Here is a 15,722-nt window from a genome sequence, read left to right as displayed (position 1 = left end):
AGTATCTTCCATGAAGCTGGTGAAGAAGTTCCTCACAGTTCAGCGGCCCACGTGAGCAGGATGTTGGCAGGTAGGTGCACAGAATATCTTTGGAGATCAAGGAAAACAGAAGATTGTTGTCACCATGCTTCTATGGACAAATTACACACAGAAAAGTTTGGAAGTGCATCTTCTGCAAGATGGAGAGAAAGGGTGCAAGGGCAAATCCACTGAGATAAATTTGTGGCTTCCTTTGCAGCTACAACAGCCATGTTGACACACACTAGGTTAAGACCAGACTCAACTGTTTGATGTAAAATGGCTGGCTGTTTTAATTGGCTATAGGCTTCTAAGTCCTGAAGTCAGCTGTGCAACACAACCAACTGATACTTACCTCTTCACTGCTTTGTCTTGCCCAGTGCTGCAGGGTCAGTGCACATGTTCCTGTGCATTAGAGTTCACAGAACTGGTGGATTATTTTGCAAGAGAAGCAAGTAACATTTCACATTTGAAGGGACTGTTCAGACTTTAATTTCAGGCAAAGCTACTCTGGCCTAGGTTCAGTTTCTTCTCCAAGGAATGGCTCCAAGGCACTGATAACCATCATCAGCAACTAGGCTATAATCACTGAGCTGCTGAGCTACTCACTGGCAGTGAAACGACTGCATTTGGATACCCCAATGGCCTCTGATTGGTGATGTGACACTCAGGCAATGCAGTCAGTGTCCCTCTGGACTTGCTGAGGGGCACAGAGGTCTCATGCTCTAAGGACACACAGAGTTAGAATACCACAAAGTAGTGTTTTGAGTGTGGCTGAGGATAAGAAAGCTTTTTAAGATGAGCCTTGGAACACCAGGCTTCCTGCTGCAGTCTGTGCCAATAGGCTGGCATGTGGAGGGATGCAGGACTGCTGAGTTCAATTTCTGCCTTTCTTCTTTGAATCTCTCCCATCCAAGATGAGGTAGGATAGCAACACCATAGGGGACAGAAGACACTCCTACTGCTTCCAAGCACTGCACTGCCCTGTGAGCTGACTCAATTAGGTGGAGCACCAGGTCTTCAGCCAGGCCCAGAAAACCACCAGAGCTGAGAGCAGCAGGTTGTGTGGAGCTGCAGCAGGTTGTGTGGTGCAGACAGCAGGTGGTTCCTGGCTGCGGCTGGTCATGCACTTGCACCAGTGCACTGGCACTCCCAGCCTGGCTCCTCTGAGCCAGGGGTATCACTGAGCCTGTGGAGCAAATTCCTGCTAATGAGATTGCAGATCATCTCGTAGTCATCCCTGTTACAAGCAGCAAGACACTGTCTCAGCCTCCTGATGTCAACCTCTGCTAGGGTTCTGTATTAAGAGAACAGAGGCTCAATTTCTCATCCCCATTATAACTTCAGTGACGTAAGAGTAGAGGAAAAAAGACATTAAATACTCTGCATCAAGGCATGCTGGGTCTTTTTCCAAATGAAGTGGAGGAGGATTCCTCAGTAGGGTGTAGTCCCACCAAGCAGCTTTACTGTCAGGTTTCCTCACTGGGAGGAAGGCTATGAGGATAAGCATCTTCCTGCTGCTCCACACCTCCACAACTACCTTATGGCCATCAGTCATGCTCAGCAGGGATGTGGGCATGGGGACAGAAGGCTGGCCACTGCCAAAGGCTTCCTGGGCAGCTGTGTGCTTGGAGGAGACACCTCTAACTGCAGCTCTCCTCTTCTTGCAAGACAGTTGTGAGCTGGGCCTAGGAGTAGGCTCACTTGCACCGAATGACCACTCATCTGTCCTCACAGTCAGTACATCAAACAGAAAGGCAGCTGGGAGACACAGACTATTGCATACAGAGAAGCAGTACTTCAGGCTCGTGTTTACCCTCATTTGCATGGATGTAAACAACCTGCTTGGAAGCAAATAAGGATATATGATTTTGGCTACTGCCAGCATAAGGAGGACACTGCATGGGGTACAGAGCTACCAGGAGAAGCTACAGTGAAATCAACCCACTCTTCTTCAAGCCATTTACTGCAAGATGAGGCAGGAAGAATCAATAATATGTATCGAGCTGGGAAAGTTAATCTGCATCCAGAGCATCATAACAAATTAAAAGGAAATAAAATTAGTACAATTCCACTGGCTCTCATTACTATCACAGTGGAAAGTAATTAAAATCTATGGGGCGAATTCAACGCTGTAGGAGCTCTCCTGAAGCCAAAGGCACTGTACAAGGGCACTGCTTTTTCCAGATGCTATGTATTTCCAACAGCAGCAGGAATGGCAAAATGGGCAGAGTGGATAGGACAGACTAAGAGCACAACCCCTTTAGGAGCCAGGAATTTTGCTGCTTGTTCTTCCTCGTGTGGAGTCATGCTGCACACCTGCTGCTTTGGTGCCTGATGTACTGACTTTAAAAAGCTCCAGGTATTTGTACGTGGGGCTCCCACTCCAATACACAAGCCAATACACAACTTCCATTCATCAACGGTGGCTGTCACCGCATCCTGCCTGTTCCTTGCTACCCCTGCATTATCCTGCTGCCTTTGCACCCCTCTCTCCGCCCCGCGCCTAAGCTCAGCTGCTTGCGCTACACACTCTCTTAGGTGCTAAAGAAATGTCTTTTCCCGCCACCTTCTGCTATCCTGTTGCCTGATAAGACTCTCAACACATCTTTCTGTGCTTTCCTATAAACTCTTTATCCTTTGACCCACACACATCCCTGATGAAGAAGCCGAAAGAGGAATATCACCTTCCCCAAAGCCACAGCCACTTGCACTCCCATTACAGCTCTGCTCCAGTCCTGAGTTAATTGTGAGCTGGAGCTGTGCTATAAGGCAGGAATTCAACCTGAAACAGCATTCACTGCCCAGACTTTGATACCTTGACTCTGTGCGAGGCCTACTGCCCCACAGCCAAGGACTCAGTCACACACCTCCTTCCATTGAGTGGAAGAAGATGTGTGAAGCACAGGAAGAACATTCCTCATCAATGCACACAGCATTGTGTCCAACTACCCAGCACTGCAGCGTGAAGCAGCAGTGCAGCCACCACACTGGCACCCAGAGAGGCAACTGATGGTGACAGCCAGTGGCATGGGGCTGCAAATGCAGTTTGGTTCATGGGGCTTAGGAGCTGGAACTGCCATTAAAAGAGAGAGGCACTGGATGGAACAAATCAGTCTGGGGAAGTCCTATAGATGGTGTGTAGCAAAAGATTTCATCTCAGCGTGCTTGTCCGGCTTTCACGTTTATGAACCTCTTATCTTCTGTCACCCCACTCTGTGTGTGGCTTCCACCTATGGAAGCTATGCCAATGGCAGCAGGATGATGCAGCTAATAAATACCATGTGTGGCAAACACCAGTCTGCACATACAGTGCTGCTGAGGGCTCTTCCACATGGGCATGTTTACCATATAATAATTATGGTAATCTACAGAGATAATCCAAAGTGGATTGTTAATGCTGTTTTACAAATTGGTGTACTATGGTCCTGCAGGTGGAGCCATGGACTGAGTTGTATTTCCAGATATACCATGATCTTGTTCACTATCTGGAAAAGTGGAGGTCTCACTTGACCTGGCCTTACCTCAGTATGCCTTTCAGAAGTTCAATCACTTTATTAACACATATCCACATCTGTAATATGTTCAGATTCACCAATGACAAGCACAAAAGCCCCATTCTTAAAAGTCTTCAGCGCCTTAAAAGTCACAGCTGTATTATCACAGAATGTGCTTCAACATTTCACCAAAAACAGGCGCTCGCATCTTTCAAAACAATCCAGAAAGGAAAGCAAACAGAAATCTGCCCCCAATAAGTACCTATCTAGTGGTCAACCTCCCTCATTTTTCTAATTTCCATCTGAAAATAGCAGACCTTCTCTCCAGATATATAAATCTCACCTGCCTTTTCTATTACAACAACTTTGAGTTTATTTGTATGACATTTATATATTCTTCAAAGGGATTGCTCGTTAAGGTAGTGTTAGCTTGAGGTACAACTGGAGTTTTGATCTGAGTATTACACTTCACTCAGAAGAGACTGTGCTCTAATGGTCTTTATAGGAGGTGAGATACAGGTAGAAGAATAGCTTTTAGGCAAAGAGAAAATAAAGTTTCTGACTCTCATCCCTCTGTTCAGGCCAGGGTGAGTAGGGATCTTCTTCCTTGGGAGGTCAAAAGCTATCCTAAATGAAAAAAAAAATATCTCAGGTATGCATTAATGCATGCTGCACTGCTGTAAGTATGAACAGGATTGCTGATGTGGTTGTGGGCTATGCTAGTACCTGCAGCTGCTTCTGGCTGGGTTAGCTTTGTTTTATGGATTTATTTCATCCTACTGCTGTAATGAAGAATAGCCTGAGGAGTGTGCTGAGAGCCAGAATAAAAAGTGTTGCAGAGTTACTGCTCCACTGTCTGCATGTGACCAGAAATATTGCAACACTGTGTAAACAAGCAATGACTGCCACCCTTGGGAACATGGCTCTGTGGTACCCAGGTAAGAACAGAACCCAGAATAAAGGGCAGAAGATCCTCACTGAGAGACAGGACTGGCTGTTGAGTTAGCAGACCTGGTTCTCAGAGCCAGGAATGAGACATTGGCTCCTCCTGTACGTGCTGGAAGGTGTTCCAAAACGCCAGTGGCAGATCAAACAAGCAAGCTATGCACCTTGATCTTAAACAGCTGATCAGCTCAGAGGCGGCTTATCAGTACAAAGGAGTCCATGGCCTACCCATTCCTCTTTCAAAAACTGATTTTCTTTTTCTTTCCTTTTTTCTCCTGTGACTTTGGCTGATGCTTGTTTTCAGTAATACTGAGTTTTTAGGGAAGTTGAAGTACTGTGTATGTGGTCTCCCCACTGCAGGTATGGCTTCTGCAAACATAAAGCACCAATTTCCAAAGCTGTATCTAGCCCTTAAATAGGAGGAGAAGTGCCACACTGGGGCTTACTGACAGGTTATCTTGTGTTGTGGAAACCTGAGCCCTGACTGTCCACAGAGAACAGAGTTGTTGCAACAGCTGTGGTAAAAAATGGGGCACATCAGTGCAAAACAGTTAAGCACCGCAAACCAGGACTCCTGAGGGAGTGCTCTTATCTGCTTGTAACTGAGAGGTCTCAGTTCAGGCCTGAGGGGTTTTTTTCAGGTTAAACTACCACAGCACAGATTATCAGTGAAACTCTATTGATCCTTTTTGAGAAGCAGTTACCTCCCCAGCTCTTACAAGCCACTTTCTTGGAAAGGCTCTTCCAAGACAGACCTCCTCTTGGAAGGGGTTACTTCTGTCTACTCCTAGAAGCAGGCTGGAAGGATCAGCCACACCACCACAAACAACAGCAGTATTTCAGCACAGAACTGATTGGTATCTCCAGGCACTGATACCCTGTTGGTATCAAGGGGTACCAGTACCAGCCATGGCTAATGCTAATTCCACTCCAGCCAGACTCCGACCCACTGCTCTGTCTCTAGACCTCTCTGCAAGATGTGCTTATTGAGAAAGATGCTTGAGATGTAATGATCCTTAAGATAAGCAAGGGCTTGAATAGAGGGAATGGTAGGGAAGTTGTCCTTTCAACAAGCTAGGAAGCCAGCAAATAAATCTGACACAACAGCTTCAACAGGCTGTGACACTAGAAATTAATGCGTATCACTTCTGTGCTAGGTCTGAATGAAGCTGTCTCTGCTCAGTGTCTGAGGGTCTTTAATTCCCTTTTTCCTCAGGGAAGAACCTTGCATGAAAAGTTCAGCTGTATGTACTCTGAGTCTTGTGAATCACTTGATTGTGGTTAAAGCCACTGTCATCTTTCAGTTGCTAACTGGCTTCCTAAACATGCCTACAGAAACAGTAGGATTGCTGTGTGGTAAACAAATTACTTTTGACAGGAGACTGCCAGCCCTGCTCCCAGACGCCAGGGAAGCCACAAGATGGGCCACACAGTGTCTGACTGGAGCAGCTCTAGCCTTGCATCTACAGCTAGTGCAGTGTCAGGCTGCTTCTGCAAGCACTGACAAAGAACCGAGCCTGCAAACTCCCACCACCATCTGCTGAAGCTTCACATCCCAAAGGAAAAATGGATTTTTGCTTACACGTATCTTTAAGCATTTCAACAGCAGAAAAGGCAAGGGCGTAGACACTCTCTCTAGCTAAAACCACAAATTTTTTTCTTTATAAGAAAAAATTTACTGCTGCTCCTTGACTTCCCATCTAGGACAGGGTTTCTTTCAAAAGCTTTAGAACCTTTAGTCCCTTTCTGGAAAGAAATCCTTAGGACAGGTACCACTGAGCTCCCAAACATGTTATTTCTAGAATGTGAAGATAAACACAGGTTCCAAAAGGTCCGCAAAGGGCTCTGAGATGTTACACGGCAAAGTGAATATCAACAGACAGTGGAGATTTTTTTTTCTCCTTGAGCTTCACCTTGAAGCAGCTGTTAGCAAAGCCAGAAAACTCCTCTGCCCCTTGGTGTATTTAATACAGCCTTGGCAAAGGGACTGCAGTCAGCTCATGAATATGGGAATTGCCTAATTCTCCAGCTATTCTTATTACCTCAGCCCAAGGATCCCAGTTTTTCATAACTAATTCCTGAAATCACAGACTTTCCACTGTCCTTTCTGTCCTTGAGCAGCAAATCACTCCTTCTCATGTAACAGATGCTGGTGCCTGCTGTGGTGCCACCGGTTTTCCCAGGGCCCTTCCCTAGCAGGGATGACACTGCGGACAAGGTTACTGACCTCCGCACAGTTCCCGGAGATACTCACCCTTTGTTGCTGTAACTTACAGGAGGATGCCTGGAAAATAACAAATGCTGCACAGCCCTGTGCAGTGGCTCGGGCTGCCTGAACATTCTGAAGCCTGGGCAGTGGGCTGGCAGCTGTAATGCAATCTGTCTCTGGCAGCAGAGATCTGTCATCCTGCTCCTACAAGCCAACTCCCTCCACATCCCACCTCGTCTGTGACTCCCACAAAGACTCAGGATTTGCAGTGCCTCCCACCTGTCACTTCATTTTGCCCTCATTGTCATACACATTGTCAGTCTACCTTCCCTCTCTGTGCCCATGTACCTGTTTTCTACCTCTTTGTTATTTTCCTTATCTCACTGATTCTGCCAGCCCTGTCCATCCTCCCAAGAATCAAAGCTAAAGCTGTTCCTGTGCTGGAAGGTGATAATGGCTGCCAGGAACCAGCTGTGAGGGCCACTGCAAACTGAAAAACAGATGGAAGCTGAGACTGGGCTAATTATGAAGTAGGGACTGCAAAACTTGTGGAGATGTTGGCCAGAGGTGCCCAGTTTATTCCCAGAGACAAACGGGTACATCCTTTGAATGTCGGCAGGTGACATGGGAGCAGGAAACTCATCAAGCTTTCCAATCTGGCTCTGGAGTGCTGCATGTGATGCCTTCTCATCTCACTAACACCCACGACTGCTGCTGCCAAGCTGCTCTGGACACAGAGAATGTGCTCACTGCAGTGGCAGCTCAGGAAATCTCCAGGCTGGTTCCAAGGGCTACACTCCTGCAGGGCACAGGCAGATTTGATCTTTTGTTGTAGGCCAAGAAGCAGCTACAGCAGCACAGGTTATACTGCAACAGGATCTTGGCAAGGTGGAAAAAACCCGTTAAGATCTTCCTGTTTCTTTTATGATATAGGATTTTTTTTCCCCCAAGAGCCTGCCAAAAGAGTAACTGCATCAATGGAAAATAAAAACTAGGTTATGTCCTCTAGTAGTTAATTTCTTAGTTCCAAACTGACCCATTCAAAAGCTGCAGAAGAAATCACCTCAGAAGTCCATGATTTTCTAATCAGAACCTCCTTTTCAATTAGTCATGTTATAGGGCTGTAAACACAATAATTCCATCAATACTATGGAACAGTCATGTTGCATCTGTATTAACATAAATGTGTGCTGATGTGCCATAGAGCTAATCTGATATGACAGTAATTGGCTGATGCCCAGCCATGGAGGCCCTGGAGCTATGCTTGCTGTCTCTCCTCTAAAAGAACTGTCCTCTGAAACACTGGAAAGGAAACCAACTGTGATGCTGTATCTTGCGTGCCATCAATCAGCAATGCTTCTTGCACCTGCATCACTGAGGTGTTTGAGGTTGGGTGGTAATTGTTTAGTTGGGGGAGCTGTATTTGAAGTGCAACTTGATCTCCTATAAATTTAAATATTAAGAAATCAGGATTTCCAGACTATCTTGTTAGACTAAATCAGACTCAGCAAGCTCGCAGTGGATAACTCAGAAAATCCATAAAAGCATTCCTTTCCCTTTCCTCTGTGACTGCTGGGAGCTGTACATCATCACCTGGTCTGCAGTAGGCTTAACTTACACAGATGAAGCTTAAGGAGCTTAAAACTTCATAAATGCTTTGAGGCTACCGATGTTATCTTGTACAGTGCTCTACAGAGGAAAGCCTTAAATGTGAGACTGCAGCTGGGGTTCTCCAGTTAAAGGCCTTAAAGGAGATCAATATAAGCAATGCCTAAGGATGTGAGCCAGATCTCAAACACAGTCCATCTTCTGTCTGGCCCATGAAAGCAAGTGGACAGACTCAAAAACCAGGCTAGGATCAGGAGTCTTTGCAGTTGCCATCACTTATTTTGCTTTTGGCAATATACCCTTCAAAGAGCCTTACTGAGGAGAGACCATGTCTTTTTTTTGAGGGAGGCTACCAAAGAAACCACAGCAGAGACCCAGGCTTTCTGTACCTGGCTCATCAGTTCTCTGTATGCTTTGCTGTCTGGATGCACAATGCCTTGCCTAACGCATCCTTGTTCAGGATAGAGCTCTTGGGTTCTACCTCACTACAAACCAAATAGGAGAGACTTGTGTTACTCAGAAACCATTATTCTCAACAATATGGCACTAAAGGTGCATCACTTTTGGCAATATGCAAGAGCACTATCTCAAAATCCCACAGCATATGCAGCTGACAGTGCCCAAACCATCTCATGGAGCAGCCAGTGAAATTAGGAGAAATTTTTTTAAAGTAAGGTGGGGAAGAGCACCCTAAATAGGGGATTTTAAATCTGTGTTTTGGTTCTGAATTTGACTTAAATCTTTCTAGGTCTCTTATCTGCTCCTTCATCTGTAAAATGGGATCAATAAAACCTCCCCAGATTTGCAGCAGTGCTCCCAGTCTTAATTGATGTCTGTGAAGCATTTTGAAAACCATGAGTGAAAGAAACCACTACCAAGCCCTCAGGCCTTACTATAATACCAACAAACAAGCAGAGTTGTTTACAATGCCTTTCAGTGCCACAATTACTAGGAAATGAGAAAAGGCTAAAGTATAGATGCACCCAGTGCTGCCTTGCTGCAGTGCAAATGTAAATGGTAGGAACAGATTTTAGAGATTTTCCTCTAGGGAATTCCGTTTTCAGTAATGCAGTAAAACTTCTATCTCTATGGATTCAAACAGATGCCCTTGCTGACACCTCAGGTATCAAAACCTATTACGAATTTGGGAGAATGTGTCTTGGAGCTGAAATCACATGGAAATTAATTAAGAAATGACTCACTGGGACCTCGGAGCTTTAAAGAGCCAGGTGCTATCCAGTCACCCCTTCCCAACGATTGAACTCAGCCTAGTACCGTACCAGCACACGATATCCCACCTTGCACAGGACAAAAAGCCCCCAGGCATCTCCAAGGCTCTATCCTGCCGACTGCAAAGCTCTCTGTCCCTGCGGGTGCCGTTTTAGCGGTCAGGAGCAGCGGCCGGGCTCGCCGGACCGCGCACGGGCAGAGCGCTCCGGCCCGTGCTGCGCCAGCGGAGCCCCCGCGGCAGGCGAGAGCGAGCGAGTGCGGGGTGCGGGCACATGCGGGACCCCGGCAGCGAGCAGGTGTCAGCCGGGCAGGTGTGGAAGGGCTTGGGAAGCGCGCGTATCCCCCCGCTCCCGCTCCCCGCGCTGGGCGCCGAGCCGCCGGTAGGACCCGAGGGGCCCCGCTGGACCCGGGGAACGAGACCCAGCGCACAGATAAATCATAAAGCGCTCCATGAGCGGTCCCGCAGCCCTCCCCGCCACGCAGCCATTTGCCTTTGTTGCAGCCCCGCGCCCGCAAGGTGCGGCGGGGCCGGGGCTGAGGATGAAGAAGGAGCTCGCTCCCCGGTCGCTCTCCCCTCACAGCAGGGCGGTGGGGACACGTCCTGCGGGACTGGCTGCCGAGAGGGACCCGCCCGCCGCCCGCACCTGCCTACCTGCGGAGCCCACCCGGGACGCGTCGCCCGCCGCCTTTGTTGTGCATGCCCGCCCCGGCAGCGCCGAGCCGCGGGTCGGCTCCGGCCCGGCCCCTCGGCGCCCGCCGCTCGCAGGCCCGGCTTAGCCCGTCGCCACGGCAACGGCAGGCGCGGCTCGGGCGAGGTACCGGCCTCAGCGCCCCGCCCCGAGAGGGCTGAGGGGACGGAGCGGGCGGTCCGGAGGGGACAGAGCGGGGGGTCCCCGCAGGGCCCCGCCCCGAGAGAGGCTGAGGGGAGTCAGCGGGGCGTCCCCGCGGGGCCGGGAGCGGGCGGTGCTGAGGAGTCAGGGCCGGGGGGGCCCCGCGGGGCCGGGAGGAGACGGCCCTGCAGCCTCGGCTTTAGGGCGCTCGTCTCTCAGGGCCCGCCCTTCTCCCCAGCCCTGCGCCCCTCCTTCCCCAGAGTGCCGGGCCGTTCCGAGCGGGGCTTGGATTAGCCCTCGGCTTCCTCTTACGGTGTTTGGGATCCCTCATTTTCCATATCCGGTAGCTTTTCTTTAGACTGGCCACCTCGGGAGTCCCTATCTCCGGTCACAGATCGCACGTTCTTTTGTCCTACAGCAAGCACGGCTCTGGTGACTCTCCTGACTCTCCCCGCATCAGCCGCCACAGGCTCTACACGTGACGGGCAGTCTCTGGAAAGAGGGGAGCCGCCGTGAGAATAAAGCAAAGGCAGTGGTAACGCCTCCGTTTATCCCTGTTCCTGGGCATAGGAACGAATTGTATCCTGCATTTACTTTACCATTAATTTTAGGGATAACCATGACAGCTTGTCTTCCCTCTAACCTCTTCCCTTTTCAGTCAGTAAGAACTTGACAAATCAATAGTCATGTTGATTGTTTCTAGAATTAAGTACCGCGGTTCATTGGCTCTATCATGTAATGCTAGATTGAGCTGGGTCTTGTTACCACACTTGTACATGTGTGCCTGTGTTCATCTCGTTCTGAACAGGCAGGTTCTGGACTGGTGAGACATGTTAAAAGGAGGGTCCCTGATCAAAATTGCTCACATTCATGAGGTTTGTTAAGTGATCCAGCCTAAGTAAAGACATTGTTTCTGTTTGAGGACATTAATTAGAGAAGAACTAAATTCTGCAGAGAAAAGTTGATTGTGGAGAGAAATAAATGGCATAGCAACCCCGAACTCTTTCTGTGTGTTTAACACCTGATTATACAAATATTTTTTATTTTCTTTTTGGGGTCTCTTAAACTCCTATTTAAGCTTAGTAGAAAGGGATTTCAGCGGCACTGGGCTCATGGCATCCTCCACTGAAAGCTCTTAAACCACAAATAAAACCTCTTCAGTAAGCCTCATGTGTCAGAGGAAAGGACAGAGGCAGAATGTGCTCAAGGTTACAGAGATGTTCTCTGGCACAACTGGGAAAAACTGCCAGAGCTGTGGTGTCCTGTCCTTGGTCTTCATCTGCCAGACTTTGCCATTCTGTCCCAAGAAGGTACCTGGGGTAAACCCAGCCCTGCCTTCAGGGAGAGCAGGGGAGAGGGGACAGGAGGCAGCTGTCCTTTAATTCCCCTTGGTCAATCTGTGCCCATATATTGCTCGTGTCAGTAAACAATCTCCTTCTTAAAGGGTTTTTCACTGGACACAAGGACGCTTGGAGGATGACCTGGTGTTATTGTGCTGTAAAGAAGGATGATAAGGAGAACTTGGAGACCTATTGTGATGGTCTTTGCAGCTCCCCCTGCAATGAGCTGCTTCCTTTTCTGTTGCATGCTAATTTATAAATAGACCAGATTCCGCTACTCGGAGAAAGCTTTTGTCTCTCCTTGTACTCGATATATGTGATACTCTGCAGTGGAGAGCAGATGTTTGTACCAGATTCTGCTCCCATGGAAATGGGCAGTAGAAGACTCAGAGGCGAGGGGTGAAATAGCATCAGGGTTATCTCTTGTCCTCAGCTCAGAGCTCCTGTTACAGCCAGCCTGAAAGGCCAGAAGACGCCCTTGGATTTAGCAGCACAGTCTCGAGTGTATGCCTGTGTCTCTCCTGGAGATGGACATCCTGTTGTTTGCAGAGTCCAGTACAGCTAAAGCTAAAAAAAAAGCATCTGTCTGCATAAACAGGAATTTTCCTCAATTGCAGGAGCTAGCAGAGGACACTACTTTGTCTCTGTCTCTAAAAGGGCCGAGTAATGTTTCATTTGTTTTGTTCCTTTTGCTGCCTTCTTCCAGCTCCATGACTTTGGTGGCGCCTTTGGCAGAAGAACAGTTGTCATTGTTCCCATTTTATCCATATCCACCAGAGGATTTTGTTTTCCAGATTGTTTGCTGCTGCTGAAGCCATAGCAATAATGCTCCTGTATAGCTTTACTTAAGGGAGGGAAGAAACAAAACCACATGACAAATTGGTCCAATTTATCACAGCAACAGAAACCTGCAATTCAGCTCAATCGCCCCCACAGGCCAGCTTAGACAGCATCAATATTTAATGACCTGAGCGCCACTGCCTTCACAGGTTGGGCTCCACCTCTGCCCTTGCCTTGTCGCAGGTACCCCCCAGGAATGTCACCCCACCAGTGTGGAGAACATCCCCAGAATTCCTCTGGGTGAGCAGGGTCTGTCTTCAGCCTGCCAAGTCAAGCCTGCTTGCTACCCAAAGGGGCACAGTCCAGACCTGCTGGGTACAACTAAACTCTGCCCCTTTTTCCTGCCTGGCTGAACGACCCATGCTGTAAGTTTATGCCCAAGTATCATCTCCTGGTTTTCTGGGCATGCCTGTGGTCTGTGGCAAATGGGAAAGCAGGAGTAGGACTGCACCATTGCTGCTCATGGCCTCTCCTACAGTCTTTTTTTGGGTAATTGTTTAAACCAGACAGGACTGTTCACTTGGTAGCAAGTTGGAGGTGGCTTCTGTTCAGCTGTCTATATCTGTTCCCATTATTAAGGCAAGAGTATTTTATTCCAGAAGGAGCTGCAATGAAATAAAATGCCAGCAACATGTCCAGCACATGGTGCAGGAAGACTTGAAAAGAGGAGGAGTCAAACTATGCCAGATTCCTCCCACTGTGAGCCAAGCAGGCATCAGAGGAGATTAGGAATCTCTTTTACTGGGCCCAGGCTCTGAACTGGTCCTGAACAGTAATTGGCATCCAAGAACATCTCCCAGCTCCATCCCATCATGTGGCCCCTTTCTGGCTTGCTCTGCTTGGGACAGTAACAGGAACAAGTGACAGGTGATACAGCTATATACAGCCATAGGCACGTTCCCTCATGGCTCTCTTGCCTCAGTTTCCCTGGTCAGTAAAATGGATGTGACTGTGATCTCCTGGTGACAAGCACAAATAAAAAAAAAAAAAAGCATTTTTATCAGGGCTGTGTTGGGGCAGAGGAATTTATGCTGCTGGACCAACAATTTGAATTCCTCCAGCAAAACAGCATCTTCCAGTAGGTTTTCTGTTCACTTGAAAACCCCCATGATTTAGCAAATTGCATATTCCATAGGGGGAGTTCATTACCCATTCCACTGGCAGCAAGTGACAGAGGCCATTACAATAAATGGCATTTTGGGAAGATAGCTCTCTAATTCACTTGGTATTTAACACTGACCATGGGGGCTCAGCTGTTTATATGAGATACATTCAGCAAAGCCCTTTTTTGACCATCTCCCTGCACCAAGAAGCTGTTAGGATAAGGGTGATTAGGAATAAATGTAAGAGCAGAGGTTTCTGTATCAAAATAGTTTGGGCCAGAGGCTGCATGGCTGTATTTGTCCTAGTTTAGGGCAAATTTGGGAGAAAACATCCTGCAGCCATTACAACCAAGCCTAGCCCAATGGATATTCTGGTCAGTGCCCCTCTATTGCAAAAACTACATATTAGGGACTATACCGGAGCTCTTTCTGGATAAGAAAATAAACCTAGGGACCATAGAGGTTTTAAGACCTAAAAAAACCCTAGGGATCAGAAACACATGCAGGCCTCCACCCCAAAAGACATTATGAATTCAAACAACATAGCCAGTAACTGCTCTATACCAGCCCAGAGTAATCGCAACCAAAATATGATTAGAACAGGGTTTTTTCCACTCTGTTGCTCCACGAGTTGGGCGCCAAAATATGTGGCTGCATGGGCACACGATGATGTGCACACAGGACTCAGGTATTTAGAAGGGAAAAGCTGGCTTGCTGCAGTTCATCCAGAGATGCTGGGCCATTTCCAGTGCCAGAGCTTGGCTGCTGAGGGATAGCTTCCATCCCCTCGAGCACTTGATGACTGCACCTAGACCCTCTGCTCTTGTAGTTGTAGGGCACCTGTCTTGTTACGGGCATAGCTCAAGACTAACACAGCAGAGCTGTGCAGAATAATACGTAGCTCAACAGACATCTGCAAGTGCCCTAGAAAATACTTAATGGATTGTTCCATCAGTTAACTGTCCAAGAAAGGAATTGTGAGCCAATTCAGTGCATTCCAAATCACAGTTCTGTGAAAAAAAAAAGTTAACATAGAGCACAGCTCTTCCTCCTGGCAGCCATCCAGTTATTAATTTCCATGTATCAGCTGCATCTGAATGGGCTTGGTCTTCCGCCCACTGTTTCTATTTATTTGTTTTCCATTCGTCTCCACTAAAATTAAAACTCAAAGCCTTCCAGAGAGAATGGAAAACAAACATGCTGAACCAATACTGCTGCCCACATACAACCAGCAGAAACCCCTGCACTTTTTCCTCCTTTGCAGTGAGGCAAGATCTAAGTTTTAAGACTCTGGCCTTTCACCTGAAAAATAGCACAGGTAGATATGGCGTTAGCACAGTCTCAAATTCTTGTTTGAGACACATCAGTAGGCAGCATCCTTCAGCTCTTGGTTGTGGGTGCTCCAGGTCACAGTGACTGCAGAGACCCAGCACTGGAGATCTTTCTGGATGAAGCAACTTCATCATGAAGCACGGTTTAAGAAGACAGAGCTGATAGTCCAGATGGTCACATTGGCTGAGTTTATGGGTCAGGATTAAAGGGAGGGCAGGACTGGTGACATTATAGTAGAGGTCTGCTTCAGACTGCCTGATCAGAAAGATGGAGCTGATAACATCCTCTACAGACAGATAGGAACAGCCTCACATTCTCAAGTCCTGGTCTTCATGGGGGACTTCAACCACCCCAATACCTCTTAGAGGAACAACAGAGGGGACAGGCAATCGAGGAGGTTCCCAGAATGCACTGCTGATTACTTCCTTCTCCAAGACATAGAGGAACCAACAAGGAGAGGTGCAATGCTGGACCTCGTCCTCATCTACAAGGAGGGGCTGGCGGGGAATGCGAAGCCCAAGGGCAGCCTTGGCTGCAGCAATCATGGACTGGTGGACTTTGAGGGTGGCAAGGAGGGTGCACAGCAAGCTCACTACCCTGGACTTCAGGAGAGCAGACTGGATTCTTCAGGGTCCTGCTTGGTGGAGTAGCCTGGGAAAAAGCCCTGGAGGGTCCAAGAAAGCTAGTTAATACTCAAGAATCACCTTCTCCAAGCTCAGGAGCAATGCATCCTAACAAAAAGGAAGTCAGGCAAAACCACCAGGAAGCCT

General features: G+C 48.0%; 1 protein-coding gene and 2 long non-coding RNA genes across 8 annotated transcripts in view; 1 reads left to right on the top strand and 2 right to left on the bottom strand.

Annotated features, from left to right (window-relative positions):
* LOC137476924 (uncharacterized) overlaps window positions 1–10,784 on the bottom strand; it is a 57,646-nt gene extending 46,862 nt beyond the window's left edge. Inside the window, exon 1 of one of the 6 annotated variants that reach the window (XR_011000719.1) lies at window positions 10,650–10,784. The gene's annotated coding sequence lies outside the window, so the exon portion shown is untranslated. Of the gene's footprint in view, window positions 1–10,159; window positions 10,295–10,649 lie in introns of those variants that run through there. The other 5 variants (XR_011000723.1, XR_011000722.1, XR_011000720.1 and 2 more) reach the window with 5 other exon arrangements.
* On the top strand, window positions 10,748–11,337 carry LOC137476933 (uncharacterized). The gene is made up of 2 exons (XR_011000727.1): window positions 10,748–10,872; window positions 11,146–11,337. It is a non-coding gene; the product is annotated as an uncharacterized lncRNA (long non-coding RNA).
* A 718-nt stretch (window positions 11,338–12,055) lies between these two features.
* Window positions 12,056–15,722, bottom strand: part of LOC137476935 (uncharacterized) — a 280,782-nt gene continuing 277,115 nt past the window's right edge. Inside the window, exon 2 of the long non-coding RNA XR_011000729.1 lies at window positions 12,056–12,117. This is a non-coding gene — a long non-coding RNA (uncharacterized lncRNA). The remainder of the gene's footprint in view (window positions 12,118–15,722) is intronic.

This window comes from Anomalospiza imberbis, chromosome 7, assembly GCF_031753505.1.
Source record: "Anomalospiza imberbis isolate Cuckoo-Finch-1a 21T00152 chromosome 7, ASM3175350v1, whole genome shotgun sequence".
NCBI classification, from domain to species: domain Eukaryota; kingdom Metazoa; phylum Chordata; class Aves; order Passeriformes; family Viduidae; genus Anomalospiza; species Anomalospiza imberbis.
The sequence above is the reverse complement of the archived record's forward strand: the minus strand, read 5'-3'. Positions and strand labels throughout refer to the sequence as shown.